General features: G+C 34.7%; 1 pseudogene; it reads left to right on the top strand.

The window, feature by feature from the left end:
- The first annotated feature begins 944 nt into the window (after window positions 1–944).
- LOC136322615 (RNA ligase 1 pseudogene) lies at window positions 945–7449 on the top strand (annotated as a pseudogene).
- Window positions 7450–7855: the final 406 nt, after the last annotated feature.

Below are 7855 nucleotides of genomic sequence, written 5' to 3'. Positions count from 1 at the left end.
AGCAATGTACAAGAGTTTTAATTTTTCCACATCTTTGTCAACACTTGTGATTTTATTTCTAATTATAACCATCTTAGTAGATTGTGAAGTGTAACTCATTCGATTTGCATTCTTTAGTGACTAATGACGTTAGGCAGCTTTTCATGAACTTGTTGAAAGAATTATACTTGCCTTTGCTACATTCAATAAATATCACAAAGTGGCTTTGGTATTGTCACTTGTATAAATATAAACTTAGAACTATTTTTACAGTCCTCATCTCTCTTGTTACTTTCTTCAATCAGGTTTTCCAGGCAAAGAATTAGCCACATTGGGATAAACAAAACTAAAAACAAAGACACAACTATATTATTATATTTTTATGTGTAAATTTATGTCCCCCCTGTTTTATAGAACTCATTCAAGCTTTCCTTCCTCCACACAAGGTTTACTGAGTATAGGTGTTCATACTGAGGAATACACAGGTGAAAGAGAGACATACAAATCCCCAAAATAGCAAAATTAGAATCAATAATTTATGTATGGATGTGAACTTTGCCTTATCCCAAGAAAAGGACTTGAATGGTCCAGAGGATATGTAAAAGAAAAAGGCATCAATGTTAAACACTCACAGTCTCATATATATATTTGTGTGTGTGTGTGCAAAAATAAAACAGCACAAAAAAGGCCTCTATTCTGGTGCATTGATTCCTTGTACAAAATGACATAAGGGGCAGACTGCCTGGACTGATTTACACTGGGAAAGACATAGCAACACTCTGTAGAAGAAAGGACTTGAACGCGAGAGGGAAGTGATGAGACACAAGAAAGTCTTTGAGTGCTGGATTTAAAAGGGAGGGTTGTTTAAGTAAGAGATAGAGGGATTGACAATTGAACTCTAATAAGGGGAGTTTTGAGGAGATTGATGGATAAAAAGAAGAGTTAAGAAGTATATTGCAGAGGCGCGCTATTCACTCTCCCTGTTTGCCTGTCCCACCATGAGGCGCGTGGGGTTGGTGCAGCGGAAAATGCCGTGTGTGTTTGTGACGGAGGTGAAACAGGAGCCCTCCACCAAAAGGGAGCATCAGCCATATAAAGTTTTGGCAACTGAAACTATAAGTCACAAGGCATTAGATGCAGATATATACAGTGCAATTCCAACAGAAAAAGTGGATGGAACATGTTGTTATGTTACTACCTACAAAGGTCAGCCTTATCTGTGGGCTCGGCTGGACAGAAAACCTAACAAACTTGCTGAGAAAAGATTTAAAAATTTTCAGCATTCACAACCAAACTCAAAAGGATTCTTTTGGAATGTTGAGGAGGACTTCAAACCTGTTCCAGAGTGTTGGATACCAGCGAAGGAAATTGAACAGTTAAATGGAAATCCGGTGCCTGATGAAAATGGACACATTCCTGGTTGGGTACCAGTGGAGAAAAACAACAAACAGTATTGCTGGCATTCCTCTGTAGTTAATTATGAATTTGAAATCACCCTAGTGCTGAAGCATCATGCTGACGATCCCGGTCTTTTGGAAATTAGTGCAGTGCCACTAGCAGATCTCTTAGAACAGACACTGGAGCTCATAGGAACAAATATTAATGGAAACCCATATGGATTAGGAAGCAAGAAGTATCCATTACATCTTCTTATACCACATGGAGCACTTCAAATAAGAAATCTACCTGCCTTGAAGCACAGTGATCTGTTGTCCTGGTTTGAAGGATGCAAAGAGGGGAAAATTGAAGGAATAGTATGGCATTGCAATGATGGCTGTTTAATCAAGGTCCATCGCCATCACCTTGGTTTGTGCTGGCCAATTCTGGATACTTACATGAATTCAAAACCAGTTGTTATTGACATGAACCTGAACAAATATGACTATGCTTTTGATACTAAAAAAGGAAAAAAAAAAAGAAAAAAGAAAAAATTAATAGAACAAGGAGCTGGTTCTTTGAAAAAATCAACAAAATTGACAAACCCTTGGCAAGACTTACCAAGGAAAAAAGAGAAAGAACTCATATAAACAAAATCCAAAATGAAAGAGGAGAAATCACCACGGACACCGTAGATATACAAAGAATTATTGTAGAATACTATGAAAAACTTTATGCCACTAAATTCAACAACCTAGAAGAAATGGATAAATTCCTAGAACAATACAACCTTCCTAGACTGAGTCAAGAAGAAGCAGAAAGCCTAAACAGACCTATTAGTAGAGAAGAAATAGAAAAAACCATTAAAAACCTCCCCAAAAACAAAAGTCCAGGCCCAGACGGCTATACCAGCGAATTTTATCAAACCTTCAAAGAAGACTTGGTTCCTATTCTACAGAAAGTCTTCCAAAAAATTGAAGAAGAAGCAATACTTCCAAACACATTTTATGAGGCAAACATAACCCTTATACCAAAACCAGGCAAGGACGGCACAAAAAAAGAAAACTACAGACCAATATCTCTAATGAATACAGATGCTAAAATACTAAACAAAATATTAGCAAATCGAATACAACAACATATTAAAAAAATAATACATCATGATCAAGTGGGATTCATCCCAGAATCTCAAGGATGGTTCAACATACGTAAAACGATTAACGTAATACACCATATCAACAAAACAAAGAACAAGAACCACATGATCTTATCAATAGATGCAGAAAAGGCTTTTGATAAAATACAACACAATTTTATGTTTAAGACTCTCAACAAAATGGGTATAGAAGGAAAATATCTCAACATGATAAAGGCCATATATGATAAACCATCAGCTAACATCATACTAAATGGCAAAAAACTGAAGGCTTTCCCCCTTAAATCAGGAACAAGACAGGGTTGTCCACTCTCCCCACTCTTATTTAATGTGGTACTAGAGGTTCTTGCCACAGCAATCAGACAAGACAAAGAAATAAAAGGCATCCATATCGGAAAAGAAGAAGTAAAGGTATCACTTTTTGCAGATGATATGATCCTATACATCAAAAACCCCAAAGAATCCACAAAAAGACTTCTAGAAAAAATAAGCCAATACAGTAAGGTCGCAGGATACAAAATTAACATACAGAAGTCAATAGCCTTTCTATATGCCAACAATGAAACATTTGAGAATGAACTCAAAAGAATAATCCCCTTCACGATTGCAACAAAAAAAATAAAATACCTAGGAATAAACATAACAAAGAATGTAAAGGACTTATACAATGAAAACTATAAACCATTGTTAAGGGAAATCGAAAAAGACATTATGAGATGGAAGAATATACCTTGTTCTTGGTTAGGTAGAATAAATATAATCAAGATGGCCATATTACCCAAAGCTATATACAAATTTAATGCAATTCCCATCAAAATTCCAATGACATTTTTTAAAGAAATAGAGCAAAAAATCATCAGATTTATATGGAACTATAAAAAGCCCCGAATAGCCAAAGCAATCCTAAAGAAAAGGAATGAAGCTGGGGGCATTACAATACCTGACTTCAAACTCTATTATAGGGCCACGACAATCAAAACAGCATGGTATTGGCAGAAAAATAGACACTCAGACCAATGGAACAGAATAGAAAGCCCAGAAATAAAACCACATATATATAGTCAAATAATTTTTGATAAAGGGGCCAACAACACTCAATGGAGAAAAGAAAGCCTCTTCAACAAATGGTGCTGGGAAAACTGGAAAGCCACATGCAAAAGAATGAAGCTGGACTACAGTTTGTCCCCCTGTACTAAAATTAACTCAAAATGGATCAAAGATCTAAACATAAGACCTGAAACAATTAAGTACATAGAAGAAGACATAGGTACCAAACTCATGGACCTGGGCTTTAAAGAGCATTTTATGAATTTGACTCCACAGGCAAGAGAAGTGAAAACAAAAATTAATGAATGGGACTACATCAGACTAAGAAGTTTTTGTTCAGCAAGAGAAATTGATAACAAGATAAACAGAAAGCCAACTAATTGGGAAATGATATTTTTAAACACCTGCTCAGATAAGGGCCTAATATCCAAAATATACAAAGAACTCATAAAACTCAACGACAAACAAACAAACAATCCAATAAAAAAATGGGAAGAGGATATGAACAGACACTTCTCCCAGGAAGAAATACAAATGGCCAACAGATATATGAAAAGATGCTCATCTTCTTTAGTTATTAGAGAAATGCAAATCAAAACTGCAATGAGATACCACCTCACACCTGTTAGACTAGTTATTATTAACAAGACAGGTAATAGCAAATGTTGGAGAGGTTGTGGAGAAAAAGGAACCCTCATCCACTGTTGGTGGGAATGTAAAGTAGTACCACCATTATGGAAGAAAGTATGGTGGTTCCTCAAAAAACTGAAAATAGAACTATCTTATGACCCAGCAATCCCTCTACTGGGTATATACCCCAAAAACTCAGAAACATTGACTTGTAAAGACACATGCAGCCCCATGTTCATTGCAGCATTGTTCACAGTGGCCAGGACATGGAAACAACCAAAAAGCCCATCAATAGATGACTGGATAAAGAAGATGTGGCACATATACACTATGGAATACTACTCAGCCATACGAAATGATGACATCGGATCATTTATAGCAAAATGGTGGGATCTTGACAACATTATACGGAGTGAAATAAGTAAATCAGAAAAAACCAGGAACTGCATTTTTCCATACGTAGATGGGACATAAAAGTGAGACCAAGAGACATTGATAAGAGTGTGGTGGTTATGGGGGGAGGGGGGAGAGGGAGAGAGAAGGGGGAGGGGGAGGGGCACAAAGAGAACTAGATAGAGGGTGACAGGACAATCTGACTTTGGGTGATGGGTATGCAACATAATTGAACTTTAAGATAACCTGGACATATTATCTTTGAATTTATGTATCTTGATTTACTGATGTCACCCCATTAAAAATAAACACAATAAAAAATTAAAAAAAAAAAAAAGAAGTATATTGCACTGTGTGTAAATGGAACTCCAGAGTGGTTTTCATTTAAACCCCATTAAATATTTAAATAGCTGTTTAGTACTGGAAGTGGCCCTAGAATCCTACATAAATGAAGTTATAGAAGAAATATCTGACTGTGGGAATGTTGACTCAGTTGCCATTTGTGAGGACTTAGTGAAGGTCAACATCTAGTCATAAAAGAGGAAAGTGTTTGTGACAAAAAGGATGACATGTCCCAGAGGAAGTGAGACCGGCGTAAAACTTCACATTGAAAGATCGCTCTGACAGATTTCAAAACATTGAAAGCATAAGAGATAAAAGTTTAGAAGTTGTTCCAAACTTAGAATGGAATACGACAATTTGCTAAATCATAAAAAAGATACTTGCTCCATATTCTAAGTTATGATGGGGGGGGAAAAAAGCAAGCACTGTTCAAATTACTCTTGACCAATTTTTTTACAGAGAAATAAAACACTTTAACTCTGAAGGTTTCTAATCTTTTAAATTACAATTTACAAATTTATATATACCCAAAATAGAACATATAAATAATGAACAGTTTTAAATTTATTATTTATTAATTAAATTTATAATTTAATATGGCAATATAATTATTATAATTATATCATTATAATGATACAGTATTGAAATTATGTGTTAAAACTAGTAAAATTTGTAGTTTTATAAAGTTATGAAAAATTGAATACATATTGATTTAATAAATTGTTTTATGATGTTTTCATTTTTCTACACATTTATAATTGACAGAACTTTTATTCTTTAGACACACATTTGTTAAGATTGAGAACAACTGTGATTTTTCTCATTCATATGGTCCTGCTCTCTGTGCAACATGAGGTCACCTATATTTAAAATTGTAATCAGCTGCCTTACCCCTTCCTACGCTTTAGTCCTGATTCCTTCGGGCAACTATATTTATCTCTTGTAGCTGTGTCTTGTGGCTTTTATCTCCATTTAAAAATAATATGCTGTAATTGTCTTTTGACTTGTTTCAATATATTTTCTTATTATTTGCTACGTTTACCTGCACTCTTTTTTTATAGCAGTATATTATTCCATCGCCGTACAATATTTTATTGACTAAATAAAAAAGAGTTTGTTTATATCCATCCTCCTGTTGATGGGCAGTTGGGTATTTTCGTGTTTTTGCCTATACCAGCAAAACTGCTAAGAACATCCCTTTAAATGTCTTTCAGTAGACACTGACCCCTAATCGATAATGTGCTGTTCAGACTGTGTTTGCTTATTCATGTTTCCACTCTCTTTCTGGTTCATGGAGATGCTTATCTTGAATTTGAACATCTTTTTATTAGTTTTTAAACATATCTACCATTGCAATAGTTATAAATGCAGAGGAAAGCCATTTCCTTATTAACTCCTCCTGCCATTTTGGAATGTGTCTGTCATCATTGTAGACACATGAAACATGCACAAACACACACATACCCCACACTCAATATATTAATTTTTAAAAAAATGCAGCACCTTCTCAATAGAACCTTCAAGTGAACATATAAGCATTGAGCTTGCATTGAGCCTTCAAGTGAACATAGGCAAAGGAGTGTCAGTGGAGTTTTGTTCTTAAAAAGTTTTGTTGAATTGTCACTAGTACAATATAAATTGATCTTTATTTTACTTGATATCATATTTCATAAAAGCTGTTAGCTAACTGCACTGATAATGTGATAATGTAAATAAGAACGTGAGGTATAATCAACTCTGAAAATGAGATAAGCCATTTTCAAGCTCTTTTTGGAAACTAATTTTGCAGCTGATGTTTGCATACAATATGCTAATTTAAATGGTGCTTATTTAATTCTTGGAGAAAAATATAACCAATTATCCCCCATTTGGAATAACTATATATTCCCCAGAATAAGCCCACATATTATTTAAAAATTTCCCCCATAATCTCTTATAATTTAAAGATATTTAATTCATTTTCTTTTACTGAACTTGTTAAAAGTTGAAAGGCAGTATTTAGTGGAAAGAGAACAAATTTGAACATTAGACAAATCTGAGATCTAAAACTCACTCCATCATTCTCTACTTGTGTGAACTTGGGCAAAATTAACTTCTTTACATTTTAATTTTTATTTATTGGTTAAATGGAGATGATAATGAATATCTAATTTCTAGCCCTTTGAGTGGTTTAATAGAGATAATGAATATAAACTTTGAACTGTATAATTTCACACATAGGTGGGATATAAAACTGAGACTCATGGACATGGATAAAAGAGAAGTGGTTACCAGGGGGAGGATCATATGAGGGAGGGGGACATAGGGGAACAGTAAATTCAATATGGAATTAAGTGGTGCAATCTAAGTAATTTTATTTTTTTGAGCATGTTTAACCTTGCTTTTGAAGTTCAAGGAATGTAGGAGACACTCAGAAATGCGAGGATGAAATGATTATACAATTCAGTATATGTGTGTTAAGTATCATTATGTCTTGTGCTTTACTAGGTACCGATGAGGCAGATATAAATAAGCAGTACCCCTAACTGTAACTCCCATACATCGCCGATGGAAAGGTACACTTTGGAAAACAGCGTGGCTGTTCCTCAGGTTCACCAAGCTTATTCAGCCCCCTGAGGTGGGTTCTCAAATTCGTTATGTAAAGAACACTCTTCTAGACGGTAGAAGACTTTTTTTAAAGGCCAAGAAAAGGAACAGTATAAAAAGGAAGGCTGTAATTTGAATGCTTAGATTCGTTGTGTTTTCCAAGTCTTTTACCGAGACCAAGTAATATTTTTAGAATAGGAGAAAATACTATAACTTGAACAAGGAAGAATCTATCATGTATAAAAATGAGTACTTCAAAAATTCAAAATAGCTCTTGAAGAGAAAAGAGCAGAGGCTGAGTGATGTCTTTGCCCTTGTCTAAAACTGACCTAAGCCCTGCATGTA

Source organism: Saccopteryx bilineata, chromosome 2, assembly GCF_036850765.1.
Source record: "Saccopteryx bilineata isolate mSacBil1 chromosome 2, mSacBil1_pri_phased_curated, whole genome shotgun sequence".
NCBI classification, from domain to species: Eukaryota; Metazoa; Chordata; class Mammalia; order Chiroptera; family Emballonuridae; genus Saccopteryx; species Saccopteryx bilineata.
This window is presented reverse-complemented; position numbering and strand designations above follow the sequence as displayed.